The following is a 22,349-nucleotide window of genomic DNA, read 5'->3' on the forward strand; positions in this document are numbered from 1 at the left end:
ACAAGTAGACTGTGCGCTATTGTCTTGCTCTTTACAACAGTTCAGCACTGGGGCATACTTTCTTTTTTTTTTATAGGGCCCTAAAATCTGTGGCACCACATGACTGAAAGCTCTGTAATGTTCCATGTTCTGCAATGCAGGAATGAGTAGCAGATCTGGCTGATGGGGTAATTCACACAAAAACCTACAAACAATAGAATTGTAATGTGCTGCAAAATAGGAGAACAGCTTGAGACGTTCCGTTGCAGAATATCTTTCACGCTCTGCTGCTTATTTCTCCAGGTCGGTGAAAATTACAAATGCTTAGTTCTTATGTTGTCTCTGATGCCTCAAAGATAATGCTCCATCTTCTCCCGCATAATGTTTTTTTTTATTTTTTATACTTTCTGCAATAAAGGGAATATTCTGATTTGTTCCGGCAGATGTTGCGGAAATTTCTATGACTAAGGGCTCATTCAGACGGCCGTATGCTGTCCGCAAAAATACTGAATGCTATCCTTTTTTTTGCGGATCCGCAAAAAAACGGATCTGCAAAAAAACGGATAGCATTCAGTATTTTTGCGGACCCATAGACTTCAATGGGGCCATGTCCTGATTTTCACGGACAAGTATAGGACATGTTTCATTTTTTTTGCGGATCCGCAAAAAAACGGATAGCATTCAGTATTTTTGCGGACAGCATACGGCCGTCTGAATGAGCCCTAAATATCAGTTTCATTTACCTGATAGGGGTTGTGATGGAGGCAAGTACATGGATTTCTGCAAGCCCCTATTCAGATGAATGGAACGGATTTTCATCCGAAGAAATTTCTGCTGTAAAATCTGCCACGTGGGAAAACATCCAAAATATGAAACAAAGCGGAATATTTGTCTGGAGTCCTCCAGTGCCGTCAAACCATTCTCGCACCACAATAAGTGAAACAGGGCAAAATGTTGGGGTTCAAATCGCGGAAGGTTCACACATGGCGGATATGCTGCAGATTTCCACAGCAGAATGGAGGGTGTAAAATCCACAGCACATTACAGTTGCGGCAAAGTGAAGGAGACTTTAGCAAATCTCATCCACGCCCTGCGAAAAAAACGTGGAGGCGTGACAATTATGGATGTGGATTTCACCTTTTTCGTGTTGAAATAGGCGGCAAATCTACTGTAAATTCAGCGAAAAATCTGCATGTAATGTGGATTTTGCAGCGGATTCGCCTCAGATTTTGCCAAAGAAATGCAGAAAAATCCATGTTGGAACGTCCACTGCAGAAAGTCCAACCTGTGTGAATAGCGCGCTACATACAGCATCCGAAAACCCTGTAGATGAGCACAGGGAGGCTGTACAGCTGCGTACTAGGGAGCTATGGGGCTTCCACCGCACAGTCTTATGGCCTAAGGTCAGGTTCACTTGATGAACCAATCAATTCACCACTATGGTGGAGATGTCAAAACTGGTGCTAAGGAAAGCTAGCTTGGTTGCCCATAGCAACCAATTAGATTGAGCCTTTCATTCTCCAAAGAAGCTCTGAAAAATGAAAGGTGGAATCTGATTGGTTGCTATGGGCAACTAAGCCATTTTTCCTTTGCATCGGTTTGGATAAATCTCGCTCTATGTCTGCAGCACCTGGACCCCTGTGATTCAAATAAACTTAGATTATTAGAGATTATGGCGTTCACTATGGTGTTCATTGACGTGTGACAGAGGCCTTAGGGTAACGGCACACAATGCGGATAATATGTAGTTTTTCTGTGTGGATTTTCATACAGAAAAAACGCAGCGTAACACAGCACCAGCAAACGGAATGAGATGAGACAAACATGATGTACACACTGGGGGAGACTTAGCAAAACTGGTGTAATGGAAAACTGGCTTAGTTGCCCATAGCAACTAATCAGATTCTACCTTTCATTTTCCAAAGGTGCGCTGAAAAATGAAAGGAGGACTCTGATTGGATGCTTACTTTTATTGTTTACCTTCAAACTGGTTGTAATAAATCTCCCCCATTGTGTATTTTTTACACACAGAAATTGACCTGCCGACTTAAAGGTGGATTTTAAAATCTGCAGCTTGTCAATTGTTTGTGCGATTCTGTGCCTTATTTACAGTGGTTTTTCCCATAGACTTCAATGGGGTTGTTAAAATGAGCAGAAGAAAAAAAAAAAAACACACTAATCATGCACACGAACGTATATTCTTTCCATGTCCGTTCCGTTTTTTTATGCGGACTGCATTCCGTTTACATATGTCCGCATTTCCGTTCCGCAAAAAAATAGAACATGTCCTATTATTGTCCGCATTACGGACAAGGATAGGACTGTTCTATCAGGGGCCAGCTGTTCCGTTCCACAAAATACGGAATGCACCCGGACGTCATCCTTTTTTTTTTTGCGGATCCGTTTTTTGCGGAGCACAAAATACATACGGTCGTGTGCATGAGGCCTGAGGGTTACCAGCACACCGATGCAGGTCAATGTGCAGAAGCCCCGCTAAATTTACAAGAAGATTTCTGTGCGTCACTGCACCCACACCGCCTCAAAACATGCAATTTCTAACAGCGGTTTTTGGTGCGGATTTGTGGCAGATCTCACTCTTCATTAGAAAAGGGTGAAATCTGCAGCTAAAACCGCAAACATAATTGACATGCTGAGGATTTCTAAATCCACACCTCAGGTCAATTTCCGCACAGAATACATGAGATCCGTGTAATCGCATTCACTTTACTGGTGCTGTATTACAATGCAGTCTTTCCACATGAGAATCCACGCTGAAAAAACTTGTGTAATCCACAACGTGTGTAGCCACCCCATGTTGTCACTGTGTTATCTGTGGTGTTACATAGGACTGCAGGTGACATCCACTACATTATCTGTACTCACAGTAAGGCCTCATGCACACGACAGTATTTTTTCACGGTCCGCAAAACGGGGTTCCGTTGGTCCGTGATCCGTGACCGTTTTTTCGTCCGTGCGTCTTCCTTGATTTTTGGAGGATCCACGGACATGAAAAAAAAGTCGTTTTGGTGTCCGCCTGGCCGTGCGTAGCCAAACGGATCCGTCCTGACTTACAATGCAAGTCAATGGGGACGGATCCGTTTGACGTTGACACAATGTGGTGCAATTGCAAACGGATCCGTCCCCTATTGACTTTCAATGTAAAGTCAGGAGTTAATATACCATAGGATCGGAGTTTTCTCCAATCCGATGGTATATTTTAACTTGAAGCGTCCCCATCACCATGGGAACGCCTCTATGTTAGAATATACCATTGGATTTGAGTTAGATCGTGAAACTCATATCCGACAGTATATTCTAACACAGAGGCGTTCCCATAGTGATGGGGACGCTTCAAGTTAGAATATACTACGAACTGTGTACATGACTGCCCCTGCTGCCTGGCAGCACCCGATCTCTTACAGGGGGCTGTGATCCGCACAATTAACCCCTCAGGTGCCGCACCTGAAGGGGTTAATTGTGCGTATCATAGCCCCCTGTAAGAGATCAGGGGCTGCCAGGCAGCAGGGGGCAGACCCCCCTCCCTCCCTCTATTGTATTAATTTCATTGGTGGCCAGTGTGCGGGCCCCCCCCTCCCTCTATTGTATTATTTTCATTAGTGGCCAGTGTGCAGCCCCCCCCGGCCCCCCCTCCCTCTATTGTATTAATTTCATTGGTGGCCAGTGTGCGGCCCCCCCCTCCCTCCCTCTATTGTATTATTTTCATTGTGGGACAGTGTGCGGCCTCCCCTGCCCCCCGATCATTGGTGGCAGCGGAGAGTTCCGATCGGAGTCCCAGTTTAATCGCTGGGGCTCCGATCGGTAACCATGGCAACCAGGACGCTACTGCAGTCCTGGTTGCTATGGTTACTTAGCAATATTAGAAGCATCATACTTACCTGCTGCGCTGTCTGTGACCGGCCGGGAGCTCCTCCTACTGGTAAGTGACAGGTCTGTGCGGCGCATTGCTTAATGATCTGTCACTTACCAGTAGGAGGAGCTCCCGGCCGGTCACAGACAGCGCAGCAGGTAAGTATGATGCTTCTAATATTGCTAAGTAAGGGGAGGCCGCACACTGGCCAGCAATGAAAATAATACAATAGAGGGAGGGAGGGGGGGCCGCACACTGTGCCACCAATGAAAATAATACAATAGAGGGAGGGAGGGGGGGGGGGCCGCACACTGTGCCACCAATAAAAATAATACAATAGAGGGAGGGAGGGGGGGGGGCCGCACTGGCCACCAATGAAATTAAAACTGGGGAGGGAGGGGGGTCTGCCCCCTGCTGCCCGGCAGCCCCTGATCTCTTATAGGGGGCTATGATATGCACAATTAACCCCTCAAGTGCAGCACCTGAGAGGTTAATTGTGCGGATCACAGCCCCCTGTAAGAGATCGGGTGCTGCCAGGCAGCAGGGGGCAGTCATGTACACAGTTCGTAGTATATTCTAACTAGAAGCATCCCTATCACTATGGGAACGCCTCTGTGTTAGAATATACTGTCAGATATGAGTTTTCACAAAGTGAAAACTCAGCTCTGAAAAAGCTTTTATGCAGACGGATCTTCGGATCCGTCTGTATGAAAGTAACCTACGGCCACGGATCACAGACGCGGATGCCAATCTTGTGTGCATCCGTGTTCTTTCACGGACCCATTGACTTAAATGGGTCCGTGAACCGTTGTCCGTCAAAAAAATAGGACAGGTCATATTTTTTTGACGGACAGGAAACACGGATCACGGATGCGGCTGCAAAACGGTGCATTCTCCGATTTTTCCACGGACCCATTGAAAGTCAATAGGTCCGCGAAAAAAAAACGGAAAACGGCACAACGGCCACGGATGCACACAACGGTCGTGTGCATGAGGCCTTATCATTGTGGCATTTGTGGTGTTACATAGGACTGCAGGTGACAACTACTACATTATCTGTACTCACAAAGTTATCACAGTGGTATTTGTGGTGTGACATAGGACTGCAGGTGACATCTACTACATTATCTGTACTCACAGACTTATCACTGTGGTATTTGTGGTGTTACATAGGACTGCAGGTGACAACTACTACATTATCTGTACTCACAGTTATCACTGTGGTATTTGCGGTGTTACATAGGACTGTAGGTGACAACTACTACATTATTTGTACTCACAAAGTTATCACTGTGGTATTTGTGGTGTGACATAGGACTGCAGGTGACATCTACTACATTATCTGTATTCAGAGAGTTACCACTGTGTTATCTGTGGTGTTACATAGGACTGCAGATGACATCTACTACATTATCTTTATTCAGAGAGTTACCACTGTGTTATCTGTGGTGTTACATAGGACTGCAGGTAAGACTTTTATGACATATCCACTGGAGTCTGATAGATGCAGGTCCCACCACAGGTCACATTCTCCTATAGATATAATTGGAGAGATCTACGCATGTGGAGCACCTCTCCATACAATGCAGTAGGCAAGTGAAGTCATGTTCTTGAGATAGAGTCCACGTCTGTTGGACTTTTATGGTACATCCACAGAATACCCCTTTAAATGATGGTCACACAGTATTGGTGGTATACCCCATGGTTTCTATATGGGAATGCACTCTTATTAACAGATTGACCACCTGTCACCATCTATTGTCCAGCTACCTGGGGGAGGAGTTTGGGAAGCAGTGTGTGTATATATAGAGACAGACTCATTAGCTGGCCTAATTCATTAGCTGCAAGTACTACCTTCAAGTACTACATTAAGTACAGTAAAGAGATATTGCAGGAGGTAGGCTGGAAGGTGGAAACAATACAAAAAAAAAGGTAACATTTGTTTGATTTAAATTTACAATTTTTTATTTATTTTTTCTCCTCTTTAAAATGGCAGACTTGGTTCAGTGCAGGAATTGTTGAGCATTTATTTCATGTTCCACTCTTTGGAGATTCAGATGCTGTCAGATCTGTAGACAGTTCTCCTTACTGCAGCAGGAAATTGCATTTTTGAAATCTGAAATATTTAAATTATCTGTTAAACAAACTCCAGCTAGGACTGCTGCAATGCCACTTCCACAGAGGACCCCCAGAAATGGCAGATGGGTTAATGTAGGTTCTGGAAGACTTAGAGTGGTGGATAGAAGACATGTCCCACAGTCGGTGGTTCTCCATAATTCATTTGCAGCACTCTCAGAATGTAAGGACAACATGGATATGGACTCAAGCACAGAGGGTGAGAAACCATCGACTCCTATGTCTAATGTATGCAACAAAAAAGATAAAGTGAAGTTTCAAAGGAAGCAGCTGTTGCTGGGTGATTCAATCATAAGAAGTGTGGAGCTTAAAGAAAATGGTTTTGTGAGATGTCTCCCTGGGGCTACTGCTAGAAGAGATAGAAGACGTATTATTAATATTGCTAAGCAAGCAAAGCAGGAAGGGGACGTGGATGTTCTTGTCCATCTAGGGACAAATGACCTGGCTTGCAATGAAGTGTCAGAGGTGAAAAAATCTTTTATCACACTTGGTAATGACGTACAGGATTTTGCATCCACCATTTCATTTTCTGAAGTTCTGCCTGTGCATAATGTTCAGAATGATAGGCAGAGGCGCATAAAGGAGTTCAACATATGGCTTGGTAAATGGTGTCAAGAGCAAGGATTTGGCTTTGTTTCTCATGATAGCTCTACTTGGAATAGAAAGGAACTGTACAAAAAAGATGGTTTGCATCTTTCTCTCAAAGGAACAAATGTACTTAGTGAACAACTCCAAGAATTTGCGGAAGAGTATTTAAACTAGGAAGGGGGGGCAAAAGAGTGAAAATAAAAGAGTCCAATTGCCCCCCGAAATAATGCCAGAACAGGTCAGAAGCACTGAGGTTAAGAAATGATAAGCTCAGAGTCCTGTCTACAAATGCTCGCAGTTTAGGTAAAAAAATCAATGAACTTGGGTCAATAATGGCATCTGAGAATGTAGATTTAGTGGCTGTTACGGAGACATGGTTTAATGAAAGAAATGACTGGGACATAACCATACCAGGGTACTCTTTATACAGAAGAGACAGAGAAGGCAAGAAAAGAGGAGGAGTGGCCCTGTATGTGAAAGATAGCATTAAATCTAACCTAATACAAGTTGGTGAGGCCAACATAGAGTCAGTTTGGATTACGTTGCAGTTTGCTAACCATGCAGTAACTCGTGTAGGTGTGATATATAGACCACCTGGTCAAGTTAAAGAACTAGATGATCTACTAGTTGAAGAAATAGCTAAAATGACAATGAAAGGAGAAGTTATCATTGTGGGAGATTTCAATCTTCCAGATATAAACTGGAAAACCAAAATAGCAAGTTCTACCAGGAGTACAGATATTCTAAATTCCCTACTGGGGTTATCTATACAACAAGTGGTTGAGGAGCTAACCCGGAGGGAGGCCATTTTGGATTTGGTATTCACAAATGGGGATTCGGTATATGATGTCATTGTAGGCGAAACCTTGGGATCTAGTGATCACCAGTCAGTGTGGTTTAATATAAGAACTGTGAAAGAGTCCCACCACACAAAAACAAAAGTTTTAGATTTTAGAAAAACAGACTTTTCAAAAATGAAATTAGTCATAAATGAGTCCTTATCAGACTGGAACGGATTACATGGAGTCCAGGAGAAATGGGACTACTTAAAAGGTGCATTATTGAAGGCAACAGAAAATTGCATTAGACTTGTCAGTAAAAGCAAAAAAAGGAAGAGACCACTGTGGTACTCAGCAGAAGTGGCCCAAATAATTAAAAATAAAAAGCTAGCATTTTGTAATTATAAAAAAAAAACAGAGCAATGAAGATAAGGAAATCTACAAGATTAGGCAGAGAGAGGCCAAGCAAGTTATAAGAACTTCTAAAGCGCAGGCAGAAGAAAAACTAGCTCAGTCTATGAAAAAAGGGGATAAGACATTCTTCAGATATATAAATGAAAAAAGGAAATTAAAACAAGGAATAACTAAATTAAAAACAAAGGACGGAAGGTATGTAGAAGAGAATAAAGGGCTAGCCGACTGCCTTAATGAATACTTCTGTTCAGTTTTTACAAAAGAAAAAGGAGAAGGACCTCCACTAGAAAGGATGACTAATAAATCATTTGATGCATGTATCTTTACAGAGGAAGATGTTCTAAGTTTGCTGTCTAAGGTGAAGACAAATAAGTCACAGGGGCCTGATGAGATACACCCAAAATTATTAAAAGAGCTTAGTGGTGAGCTGGCAAAACCGTTAACAGATTTATTTAACCAATCATTAGTAACAGGAGTCGTCCCGGAAGATTGGAAATTAGCAAATGTCGTGCCCATTCACAAGAAAGGTAGTAGGGAGGAATCGAGCAACTATAGACCAGTGAGTCTGACATCAATAGTAGGCAAATTAATGGAAACCCTATTAAAGGATAGGATTGTGGAACATCTAAAATCCCATGGATTGCAAGATGAAAAACAACATGGGTTTACTTCAGGGAGATCATGTCAAACAAATCTTATAGATTTTTTTGACTGGGTGACTAAAATAATAGACGGTGGAGGTGCAGTAGACATCGCATATCTAGATTTTAGTAAGGCTTTTGACACTGTCCCACATAGAAGACTTATCAATAAACTGCAGTCATTGAGCATGGACTCCCATATTGTTGAGTGGATTAGGCAGTGGCTGAGTGACAGACAACAGAGGGTTGTAGTCAATGGAGAACATTCAAAACAAGGTCATGTTACCAGTGGGGTTCCACAGGGATCTGTACTGGGACCAATTTTGTTTAATATCTTCATAAGTGATATTGCAAAAGGCCTCGATGGGAAGGTGTGTCTTTTTGCTGATGACACAAAGATATGTAACAGGGTTGATGTTCCTGGAGGGAAACGCCAAATGGCAAAGGATTTAGGAAAACTAGAAGAATGGTCAGAACTCTGGCAACTGAAATTTAATGTGGATAAGTGCAAGATAATGCACCTGGGGCGTAAAAACCCAAGGGCAGAATATAGAATATTTGACACAGTCCTGACCTCAGTATCTGAGGAAAGGGATTTAGGAGTAATTATTTCAGAAGACTTAAAGGTGGGAAGACAATGTAATAGGGCAGCACGAAATGCCAGCAGAATGCTTGGATGTATAGGGAGAGGTATAAGCAGTAGAAAGAGTGAAGTGCTTATGCCGCTGTACAGAACACTGGTGAGACCTCACTTGGAGTATTGTGCGCAGTACTGGAGGCCATATCTCCAGAAGGATATAGATACTCTAGAGAGAGTTCAGAGAAGAGCTACTAAACTAGTACATGGAATGCAGGATAAAACTTACCAGGAAAGGTTAAAGGACCTTAACATGTAAAGCTTGGAAGAAAGAAGAGACAGAGGGGATATGATAGAAACTTTTAAATACATAAAGGGAATCAACTCGGTAAAGGAGGAGAGCATATTTAAAAGAAGAAAAACAACCACAAGAGGACACAGTTTTAAATTAGAGGGGCAAAGGTTTAAAAGTAATATAAGGAAGTATTACTTTACTGAGAGAGTAGTGGATGCATGGAATAGCCTTCCTGCAGAAGTGGTAGCTGCAAATACAGTGAAGGGGTTTAAGAGTGCATGGGATAGGCATATGGCTATCCTTCATATAAGATAGGGCCAGGGGCTATCCATAGTATTCAGATATATTGGGCAGACTAGATGGGCCAAATGGTTCTTATCTGCCGACACATTCTATGTTTCTATGTTACCTAACTGCTCCTCTCAGTAACTGCAAAGACACTTGTCACTAGTGTCCGTGTATTGAGGCAACTTAGATCACCGACATTTAACCTAAGATGCCGTGATCAATTCCAACCATAGCAACTGAAGGGTCATTTAGAGGGATGGAGCACCCTCAAACAAGCGAAGAGCCCCCTGTGGCAAGATCAGAGAAATTGCTCAGTTAGGCCTCTTTTTTCTTTAAGGCAAGTCTTTAAGGAGTTTTTATGGGAAACTGGATCTGTTCCAAAAAACGTGTTCCATTTTTATGATGGATCCACAAAAAACAAAACAAAAAAAAGAACCCTTGCATCCGTTTGCATGTGATTTTTTTTTTGTTGTTGAATGGAATAACGGAGACATCTGCAATTACCCATCCAGTTTTATTGCAGTCTATCGTGCTCAAGTCCCCTAGGGGGACGAAAAAAATGAAAAAAGAATCTGAAAAAATATGTAAAACATTAGTGATCTTGTCATTTTCAAAAATGCCTAAACTGTTAAATATAAAAGTATTTATCCTGCATAGTGAACGCTGAAATAAAAAAAATATATATATATAATTAAAAGTATTAAAACATAATAAAAACAATATAAATTTGGTATCGCTGTAATCGTGGTGGCTGGCAGAATAAAGGTAACGTCATTTTAATATAAAAAATGCATTAACAGAAAATGTCTGCAGTGGAAGAGGGCTAGTCTCCTGAGAAACAACTCCTTTTATATGGGTGTATTCATCTGTCCCAGATCCAGAGAGGGCTCAGGTTCTTCTCTTACGCATCAGGTTGCAATCCCGCATTCAGTAATGATGGCATCCCACCAGGTTACCCAAGGTTGGTCACCAGCGTCCCAGCACAACGGCCGCCCAACCCTACTATACCAGTTTCTAGAACTCTGCCACATCACCGGTCCCTGGAAATCTGCCATGTCACTCAGCTACACCAACCTCCAGAATTATGCGAAGTCAGCTCTGCTATATCAGTATCCAGTAACTCTAACACATCTCTCAGATATGCTAGTGCCCAGTAGCCTGCTGCATCAACTCTGCTACATTAGCTGTTATACTGGTCTCTTGAACTCTTTTACATCACTCACCTACACTGGTCTCCAGAACTCTGCTACACCAGTTCTGCTACTCTGACCTCCAGACCTTTGTTACATCAGCTCTGCCAAACTGGTCTCCAGAACTCCGCTATATCATATCGGCTATACTGGTTTCCAGTAATTCTGCTACGTCATTACTGCTCTACTGCATCGGACTACAAGGTCTGCTGAATTGGGCCTACAACTCTGCTACAATTGGTCACCTATTCTGCTACATTGGTTTTGCAACTCTGCCGCATTTGATCTCTAGTTCTGCTAGACTGGCTCTCCACCTCTGCTGCAGCCATCATCCTCCTCTGCTGCACCAGCGCCACTTATGGCTGTGCTCCTCAAGATCTGCTCTACTGGACAAGTGGCTCACCTGATCCACCTCCCCAACTTTCACACTAGCGTTTTTTGCGGATCCGTCATGGATCTGAAAAAAGCTTCAGTTACAATAATACAACCGCATACATCCACCATGAACGGATCCGGTTGTATTATGTCTTCTATAGCCATGACGGATCCGTCTTGAACTCCATTGAAAGTCAATGGGGGGTGGATTCGTTTTCTATCGTGCCAGATTGTGTCAGAGAAAATAGATCCGTCCCCATTGACTTACATTGTGTACCAGGACGGATCCGCTCCAAAATGGATCTCACAAACGAAAAGCCAAAACGCGAGTGTGAAAGTAGCCTAAGAATGTAGCAATGGGAGTTGTGGGTCCAGCTTCCCCCATATTTAACAAAGGAAACCCTTTAAGGTCGCTTTCACATAAGATATGCACTTTATTTTTAGTTTTTAATCAGGGGAAGAATTTTCAATTTTTTTTAAAATAGAGAGTTTCTTGGCTTTCTACATAAGCTCTTTACAGTAGTGCTGAATTTTGTCAAAGAAATGGATTCTATATGAAAATTCATGAGTATAGTTTGAAACGTTCACTATATTATGCAGATAGTCTCTTACAGTGAGGTGGTGTATATAGAAGACAGTCATTAAGATTTAAATTGAGCAGATTTGCTTGGTGCTAAGCCTTTCAGGCTAGAGGCTCCTAACAACTCAGAAAGACTCTTGGATGATTGCAGCGAGGAATTATGGCTCAGGATCTGAACTGACTCAAACCAACGCGTCGTGACACCAACCTGCCGATTGCAAATTTTACAGCAGTTGTGTGAGACCCTGAAAAAAAATTAGGTATGGTGAGGAATGAGGTGTGAAAAAACGAAAAATAACACTCACCTGGTCTGTTCATCCTGGGTCCTGTAGCATGACTCCATCCGAGCAACTTCCAGTCCCCATCTGGCCAGAAGTGTGACGTGCCGACTGCCTGCACGCCATTGCTGCCAGCCAATGGCCTCATAGGTTACATGCTGTGACCACTGACTGGCCAGCATAGGGGACATGCAGGGAGTTGGCATGTCCCACCAGTCAAGTGGGGACCGGAAGCAGTGGGAACTGGGATGACCAGACAGGGAGAATGTTTTTTTTTTATTCACTCACCATGCCTGGCTATCCCCAATTTTTTTTCAGAGTCTCAAACAACCTTGTCACTTATCATTTTCAGTAATGGTATCAATATAGACAGTGCTTCTTCTACATTTTTTTATTTTTATAATTGTGACATATCCAATATATAGATATATATATTTGTGGTCAGGGCGACGGCCCCTGGACGTAGGAACTAGTGCCAACCTCTGGCTGGTTAATGCCGGAAGCCTGTAACGAGGATAGGCCTAAAAGGGGGCCTATCCTTAAGGGAGAGCTAAGAAAAGGGGAGGGAGGGGTACCTGGCTGCACGTCCCGTCCCTTGCACTTCGTGGGATTTTATAGCCAAGGGGCGGGGCCTATGCCCCTCCCACAAATACAGGCTGCGCGGCAGCCTTACCTACTTGTGGTCAGGGCGACGGCCCCTGGACGTAGGCACTAGCGCCAACCTCTGGCTGGTTAATGCCGGAAGCCTGTAACGAGGATAGGCCTAAAAGGGGCCAAAAAGGAGACACAACCATACGGACAGACACTTTATTGTACTGTTACAGAGCAAGAGAACAGAAAGCATTACGGATCTCTGATTAAGGATTTGGAACGTATCTAGAAAAACACGACGACCTCCAGCGCCCCATGCACCTGATGACATGAGGAGGTATCTGGTGCCTAGACGCCGCAGAGGCCGCCCCAATACGAAAGGAGTGACCCGAGATGCCCTTCTGGTCCTGACCTAACCCCGCCACTAATGAGCGTACGTGTGACATGAACTGGGGCGTGGACAACGGCCCTCCCTTGAAGGGGAGTAGAGGACTATCTGCTGCCGCCGCCTGCAGGGCCGCAGACAATTGTCGCAGCACCTTGACCGGGCACCAGTCGTTGTGCGAGGGGTAGAATGATACCAGGGTTGGAGGCCCTGTCTGAGCGGTCTTGGTAGATGGAATGCTCAGTACAAACAGGTCGTGATGCCAGGTCAAGTGCTGCTTCTGGAGATGACGGCCGTTCCGGACGGAAGCGGTGAATTACCCCGGTCGAAGGAACCCGTAAAACCCTAGGTAAAGGGCGGCTTTAATGATGGTGCTAACCAAGGGCCCAAAAGGATCACCATCCAGAGCCAAGGACAACTGCCTAAACAAGGAGCCGGACATGGGTTGACGGACCACCGGCCTACTTGCACCGGCTTTCTCAATGCCCCGGAGCGTGGCCTTGATGGCCTGCGATGTTAAGAAAGAGATCCGGGCCGGATTGTCTAACGTGAACTGATGTTGAACCCCTGCCAAATACAGGCGGATGGTATTGTGAGCGAGTCCGAGGTCGGCATGGCAATGCGCGATGAAAGCCATAATGAATGACACGTCATCCACGTTGCCCTGTGGATGATTCTCGGCAAATTCTCTATACAGATTCCAGCCCGTGCGATAGTTCCTAACTGTATTCTCAGACAGGCTCTGGTGCAACAGGACCTTTGCTGTGCTGATCAATGATGTTAATTCCATACCAGGTCGCTGTATGCTGGAACGCCTGGCCCCGTTGCGTCTGCGAGTTGCATGTTCTGAAAAAAGATATTGACGTTAAACCGGGACAGCGCATCAGCAGCAGTATTCCTGGAACCCTGAATGTGGGAGCACTTAATGCAAAAATTATGCACCATGGACAACCAAACCAGCCTACGCATGAGAGCCATGATCTTAGGGGATTTTGCTCTGCCATTGCGGATGATGTCAACCAAGTCCTGACTATCGGTGATGAATAACACCCTCGAGTCTGACCAATCGTGGCCCCATACATGGGCCGCTGCCACCAACGGATACAACTCCAACAGGGGGGGATGACCGAAGGGCCTCTCCGTCCATCATAATCTGGGACGGCCAGGCACCGGCAAGCCAGTGGTTGCCAAATATGGCTGCAAAGCCGTTGGATGCGGCCGTGTCAGAATAGACCGTGGGAGAGGACGGGTCCTGGGGGGGAATGAACAATCTCACGCCATTCCACGAGGACATGAATTTGCTCCACATGGACAGGTCTGCCATGGCCAGTTGGTCCAAGCGAACAACATTGTCCTGTTCTTGGGCCGATGGCAGAAGCAGCAAGAGCCGGGACACGAAGGTGCGCCCCTGGGGCATGACCCTCATGGCGAAGTTCAGCCGGCCTAGCAATGATTGGAGGCTCGTCTTGGTCAGGAAGCAGGATTTGGAAGCCTCCTGGATGGCTAACCGGATCTGTTGTAACTTCTCCTCGGGGAGCCTTGCTTCCAACCTTACAGAATCCAGAATGACCCCCAGGAAGGTGATTGTCGTGGAAGGACCGACCGTCTTCCCTGCGGCGACAGGAACCTGAAGTGCTGAAAATAACTCCAGCAGGGAGGATAAACCGGAGGGCTGTCGGGAGGGGTGCTCCACCAGCAGGAAGTCATCTAGGTAGTGGATACACATAGGAGCCTGCCCATGTTCGACCAGAATCGAGTGCAGGGCCTGGGCCACACGGTCAAACAGCCATGGGCTGCTTTTCGAGCCAAACGTTAGACGATTGGCAAAGTATTATCTGCCTGCCCACCTGATGCCATAATATTGCCACAGTTGCGGAAGGATCGGGAGCAATTTAAAGGCATCAGCAATATCAGTTTTGGACAACCAGGCCCCCCTGCCTGCCTTAAGAATGAATTGAATGGCCTCATCGATAGAGGAGTATGACATGCTAAACTCTTCCGATGGTATGAGAGAGTTAATACTAGGTATGTGGGAAGAATGAGGAGCCGAGAGATCGTAGATCAGTCTTCTTTTATTTGAGCCTTTCTTAGCCACCACTCCAATAGGGTTGACCCTCCATACCTCAAAGGAAATTGAGTCAAAAGGACCAATGAGGAACCCTTTGTCCAATTCCAAGGATAACGCAGCTTGCACCGCCTCAGGATCCTGTCTGGCAGAGAGGAGGTTCTCACACTCCCAGCTTGAATGCGGCAGGACCACCAACCCCGTGTGGAACCCTTGTGACAGGCCAGTAATCAAATGTTGCACGAACTGCTGGTCGTCATGCCCTCCCAGGAGCGCCTCCAGGAGATCAACGTTGACGTAAGTCAGTCATGTCTGCTTGGAAGATTTTTTAGGACAGGTGGACCTGGGATGTGCCCGAAAGCACATGCACCCGCTGAACATGCAGTGACCGAAGTTGAAATTATTGCATATCTGGCTCTTGCCCAGATACACAATCGGCCTACCAAACTTGTCCATGAGGGCCGGGCCCCTGGGGACCCCCGACGTTCCTGGAAGGGCTCTGTCTGGATGAGCGGCCGCCTCGTTGGGGCACCATTCTGTGGCATGAAAAATGGACTGGCATGTGCCACAAGTGGGGGCTCGGAGACCTGCAAAATGCCTGCAGAATAGCTCCATATCCAGCACAGCCCAATTGGTCATAAATTGAAACTGTGCTAGGGAGGCTGCGGCTTTAGCCGCGAAGGACCGGTGATAATCGTAAAACGCCGAGCCCCCATACTTGTGACCCAAATCAGTGACCTGGTACAGATAGGCGTCCAGCTCCTCCCTCCTATTCGGCTGTGCCGAGCAGATGACGTCTCTGAACAAACTGAATGCGAGTACAAATTCGGGTATGGACAGCTTGCGATTCAATCGGGCATCCTTGGACCTCATGACCACTGATACCTCCCCGCAATCAATTGTTTTGTGCTCGCTCGCATGCTATGAGGATAGACGCAAGGTTAACTTCCTTGCCTGCCAGTATATCCCTCCTAATATTCTCCACCACAAAATGAGCTGGGACAATGGCCGGAGGAGTAGAGGACATACCTGGGGAACCCGCCAAAGGCCATGACACCGCAGCCACGGGCGCCACCGACATCGAATCGGCGGAGGCCCTGGACTCCAGCTCCATGACCCTGTGCTGGATGTCCGCTACCGAGGCAGCCAGACTCCCCATTGTGGCGTTCAACTGAGCCAATGATGACTGGATAGGTGGTGCAGCCAGTTGCTCGCTGGATGGAACCGGGCTAGATACCAGCAGCCTATATAGTTTGGCTTGTCTGGCAGAAGCCGGGTGCCTGATACCCCTTCTATTCAATTCCGCCACCAGCTTCGGAATTGTCCAGTTTCTCAGGGATCCATGGCCAGCCAGACCGGAAACCACAGACCCGGAGATGGACGAGGCGTCATCAATGTCTGAGGCCTGGGACATGTTGACCGCGCCGAAATGACTCTACGCCCTGGTCACCACCTGAGAACAAAACCTTTGTTACTCGTGAGGAGACCAGGCGTACCTTGGACATCCCGGTGCCCCCCCCCCTGGCCCCTGCCAGTAAGACCGACCATCGACTATGGCCGGAGCCTGAAGGACCAGAACTGATACTCACCTGGTTATGGAATTTGATGAGAATGGAACAGATACCGTACCGGAGGCCCGTACCCACTGACCGAGGTGGAGGCCTTGATTAAGGAAGGCCGAAGGCACTGAGACCCCCCAACGTGCTGCCGTATAAACAAAGAACAATGTATGAAAGTCTTAATGCACTGGAAATATTATCGACCTGGTAGTATCAGGCCGTGCAGCCTGCCCCTGAGGGTAAAAGAAAAAACATGGCCTGATCGCTTCAGGCAAACAATGATGAGGACTGACGAGCAAACCAACCAGGATGACATGCCCCCCGGGGTGCTGCTAAGTCATGCATGCTGCTATGGGCGGATGTGAGACAAGATTGGTGAGAAAGACCCCTTGGACGTACTTAGACAGGACACCATGCCACCGGGGCGGCAGACGTAACATTGCCTGAACGCTTCAGACAGACGTGCAACAAGAGAGACGAGTAAGACAACCTGGACGTTTACCAGGCAGGACCACGAGCCACCGGGGTGGCTGACGTAACATTGCCCGAACGTTTCAAGCAGATGTGCAACTGGAGACGAGTATGACAACCTGGACGTTCTAGGCAGGACCACGTGCCACCGGTGTGGCAGACATACTTACGCCTGAACGCTTCAAGCAGACATGCCTCAAGAGACGAGTATGACACCCTAGACGTTCCAGGCAGGACCACGTGTCACCGGAGTGACAAACATAATGACGCCTGAACGCTTCAAGCGGACGTACCACATGAGACGAAAATATGACAACCTGGACGTTCCAGGCAGGACCACGTGCCACGGAGTGGCGGACGTAACATTGCCTGAACGCTTCAAGCAGACGTACCACAATAGACAAAGTGACAACCTGGACGTTCCAGGCAGAATCATGTGTCACCGGGGTGGCTGACAGAACACCGCCTGAACGCTTCAAGCAGACGAGCAACGAGAGAGACGAGTATGACAACCTGGACGTGCCAAACGGGACAACATGCCACCGGCGCGGCGGACATAACATGATTTGAAGCCCAAGCCGACGTATAACAACGTAGGTGAGTACGCCACCAAGATAACCCCGGCTGGCCAACCTCTCGTGAGTGGGAGATGTGAGAACGTGCCTGCGGCCAAACCCACCGTGACAGTGACACATAACATACCCGTATGTAAAATTAGAACGTACCACCTACTGTAAGTAAAGGAATCCTTGGAATGGTGTGAAGCGTCAGATAACCGACCAGAACGCAGCCACCAGACCGAGGCTTAAAGGAGCGGAACATGCATGAACCAGACGTAAACCGGAAGTACCAGGTACCTGGCTGCACGACCCGTCCCTTGCACTCCGTGGGATTTTATAGCCAAGGGGCGGGGCCTATGCCCCTCCCACAAATACAGGCTGCGCGGCAGCCTTACCTACATATACATATATATATATTGTTTTACGTAGGATCCAATCCTGCTCCTGGAATTAACGCATGATTTGTCCATAGGCAAATGAAAGATTAGATATGATGTCCATATGGGTAAGCATCAGGTCACTCCGGGCACACTGCCCCAGTTTGTACAGTCTGTGATCAATGCAGCCATTCTAAGGCCCACCGTGACAAATGAAGTCTGCCTGTACAGTACATTAAAGAAGCACTCCGGGTTTTTATTTTACATATATTACTAACTCACCACCAGTATTTTAGCAGTGTCATTTGTTACACCCTAACTCTGTTGCATCCACACATTTTAACCCTTACAGGACCATGCGATTTTCTGTTTTTGCGTTTTCGCTTTTCACTCCTCGACTACCCAGAGTCATAACTTTATTTTTCCGTTCACATAGCCTTCTGAGGGCTTATTTTTTGCAGGAAAAGTTGTATACAATGCAGCGGGAAATGGGAAAAAAAATTCCAATTGGAATTGGAAAAAAAACGCAATTGTGTCAGTTTTATGTATTGTTTTCTTTACAGTGTTCACTATGCGGTAAAAATGACCTGTTACCTTCATTCTCCAAGCCAGTACGATTACAATGATTCCACACTTGTATAGTTTTTCTTGCGTTTAATACCAGGGGGGAAAATAAAAACCTTGAAAAAAATTATATATTTTTTAAGTCACCCTGGGTATTTTGTTCTGTGATGGCTATATAGCTAAACACCTCATTTACAATATAACAATACAGTGCTGCCACCTGCTGGCCTGTATTGGTATATAGTAATAGCTACTGAAACCTGCTTGAGACTTCCGGCTAGTACACTAATGTAACAGGTTCTTCTCTGCCCATGGCATCTGAGGGGTTAAATGTACGTGATCAGCCTTATGGCCGATTGCATACATCCACTGCGGGTCTCTGCTGTTTGAAATGGCAGAAACCTGGCGGCTATGGCGGGTGTCATCCTTAAAGTGCCGACTTCCGCCGTACATGTACGGCGGAGATCGCAGAGGGTTGAACCTTTCATTATGGAACCAGGTCATATGACCTTAAGCCCAGAACTTGCTCCATGTGGCTGACTTTCTATGAACTACAGGATGACATAATCACCAATCAAATCCCTCCTGACAGCTCTCAGGCACCTCCTCCCTCTGTATTTCCCTGTATTATGTTGAAGATGTAATGTCTCCCCTACGTAAAGGACCAGGAGTGCAGAGATATAGTAGGTGAGTGTATACAGTGATTAGCTGCAGTTATATAAACCTCCTGACTCACACTGCCTGCCTGTACTATCTGTGTGTACTGACTCTCCAGTGTAGTTCTAGGAGATGCAACTTCACACTGGTCTCCCTGCCTCCTGCATGTAAGAGCTGACAGGAGAGAGAGAGAGATGACAGGGCAGGGAGGGCAGACAGGCTCAAGCTGCATCACACAGGAAAACAGAGAGCGTGAGGGGACAGCAGCTGTGTCACTAATCTGTCATGTCTCAGGAGTGACAGAGCAGTTTCTAATGAAGGATTAATTATGAAATCCATATCCTGGACAAATCATCCTACCATCCCCAATACTCTGCCTGCCGTGCTCCCCAATATTATACTGCAGAAACAGATAAACCCACTGACAATAGTAGTACCATGCAGATAGTGCCCTTTAATAATTATTGGCACACAGTGCCCTAAAATAACTGCGCCCAGCAAACAGTGCCCCTGACACTAATAGTGTAAACATAACGTCCCCCAAAAATAATTGAGGTAAGCTGATACTGTGCCAAGGTGCCCCCACACTAATAGTGCTCCCAAAAGTCCCACCACTAGGAATAATTCTCTGCTAGAGCACACATGGTAGTAATAGTGCTCCTACAGTGCCCCCAACATGTCCCCACTGTGCCTCAGAAGTAATAATGCTCCCATAGTGCCCATAATAGTAATCATGTTCCCCCTAGACCCCCAGTAGTAATAAAGCCCACCATAATGCCCCCCAGTAGTAATAATTCTCCTTATAATGTGTCAGTACAAAAAATAACTTTTAATGCCCCCAGTTGAGCTAATGTCCCCATAGTGCCCCATAATGTGCCAGTATAAAATACCCCCATAGTGCTCCTCTCCCCCCTTTCTCCTAGTGCCCCTCATAATGTACCAGTATAAAATGCCCCATATATAGTGCCCCAGTAGATGCCATTAGTTTCCCCCATAATTTGCAAGTATAAAATACCACTTCTTAGTGCCCCCGTAGAGGACCCCATAGTACTCCTCTCTCCCCTTCCCCATAGTACCCACCAAAATGTGCTCCAGTCTAAAATGCCCCTATACAGAGCCCCCCATATAAAATACTCCTTTGTGGCCTCAGTAGATGCCCCCAATAATGTGCCAGTAAGAAGTGCCCCCATAGATGCTCCCACAGTGCCCCCCTATAATGTGCCAGTAAGATGTGCCCCCATAGATGCTCCCACAGTGCCCCCCAATAATGTGCCAGTAAGATGTGCCCCCATAGATGCCTCCCAATAATGTGCCAGTAACAAGTGCCCCGATAGATGCCCCCAATAATGTGCCAGTAACAAGTGCCCCGATAGATGCCCCCAATAATGTGCCAGTAACAAGTGCCCCCATAGATGCCCCCCAATCATCTCTTACAGTGAGGTGGTGTATATAGAAGCCAGTCATTAAGATTTAAATTGAGCAGATTTGCTTGGTGCTAAGCCTTTCAGGCTAGAGGCTCCTGTCAACTCAGAAATTGAAACAGAAGAAGTGGTAATAAGACCATGAATACTCTGAAAAGCTCGTGTGTGCATATATTATACCCAGGGAGTAAAACCTCTTATTCCAGAAGAGAATTCAACAGGCACCAGCACTTTCATGATGAAGAAGCTGAGGGAGAATGCAGTTGTGGGGTCAGATGTGTTTTACTTATTGCCCCATTAAGAAAAAATGAGCCTTGTTGCTGTTCTCTCGTTCTCCAGACGCACAGTGACATCACTGCAGTGACTAATTAGACTACACTGCTAATTATCTCCAATCTGCCCAGATTTACGCCGTTTTCCCAGACCACATGTACCATCTCTGTCATAAGTTTTATCTCTTCTCACATTATGAAATTTCCCACAAAATGTGATGCTGCCATCAGGGTTTTAATAAGTGGCAAATTGGGCAATTGCCCCCAGGGTACGGGAACCTTCATGGCATTCTAAAACCCAGTATCATTTAGTGGGTGTATTATGTGGGCTTTTACGGGTATTATCTTATATTAGCACTATCAAGTAGCATTATGTGGGTTGTACACAGTTTTGAAACTGTATGGCGGTATTATGTTGCTGAAATTCTGAGAAAAAGGGACAATCGTGGGGAAACTACATTTCTTGCTGTCTAGGGCTGCTATAAGATCAGCTTGTAGAGGAGTATGCATTGCTACTAAGTTGTACTGGTGCTTTGCCTTTTTCTCTGTGTGAGTCTCCTTGGAACATCCTGGCATACTTGAACAAGCTGGAAACCGACTTGCATGTTAAGGGTCCATTTACACGTCTGTATGTGTTTTGCGGATCCGCATATCAGGGGCACACTCATAGAAAATGCCTTTTCTTGTCCGCAATTGCGGAGAAGAATAGGACATGTTCTATTTTTTGGCAGAACGGAAGTGCGGATGCAGACAGCACATTCCAGCCCCATTGAAAATGAATGGGTCTGCACCTGTTCCGTAAAATTGCGGAACGGATGCGGACCCATTTTGCGGAAGTGTGAATGGACCCTTACAGATAGACTGTGACCGTTATATGTGAGCTCCTTTTGACTTTGAGCCCAAGGGCTTCAAGCTAAATGTAGGTCTAGATGGATTAGGTTGGTCTACCAAAACAGTCATGTTTTTATAAAAAGTGATAGTCTTTGCCATCGGTTTAAAGGGGTTTTCCAGGGTACAAATATTGATGACCTACAGTATCCCTAGGATAGGTTATCAATATCAGATTTGTGTAGGTCTAGCACTGGTATCAATTAGCCATTTGTGGCAGCCACCAGAACTAACACTGAGAACGGAGTCACAAGCATAGCTTCATTCTTTATGCATGTGGTCGTGGCTGGTTACTGCAGCTCAACTCCCATTCAAGTGAATGGAAGCTAAGCTCCAGAAACCCACTATGGCTCCTACACAAGAGAATGGAGCTGTGCTTCACTCCGTTCTCAGTGTTAGTTCTGCCTCAAATAGCTGATCAGTATGGGTGCCAGACCACCACAGATCTGATCTTGAAGACCTATCCTAAAGAACATCCACCCTAAGGATAGCTCATCGATATCCGCAGCCCATTGAAGGAAATACAATTCCATATATATCTCATGCCTAAT

General features: G+C 45.9%; 1 protein-coding gene across 2 annotated transcripts in view; it reads right to left on the reverse strand.

The window, feature by feature from the left end:
• Positions 1–22,349, reverse strand: part of PAK5 (p21 (RAC1) activated kinase 5) — a 222,628-nt gene that overhangs the window by 45,042 nt on the left and 155,237 nt on the right. The window lies entirely within an intron of this gene.

Source organism: Bufo bufo, chromosome 4, assembly GCF_905171765.1.
Source record: "Bufo bufo chromosome 4, aBufBuf1.1, whole genome shotgun sequence".
NCBI classification, from domain to species: domain Eukaryota; kingdom Metazoa; phylum Chordata; class Amphibia; order Anura; family Bufonidae; genus Bufo; species Bufo bufo.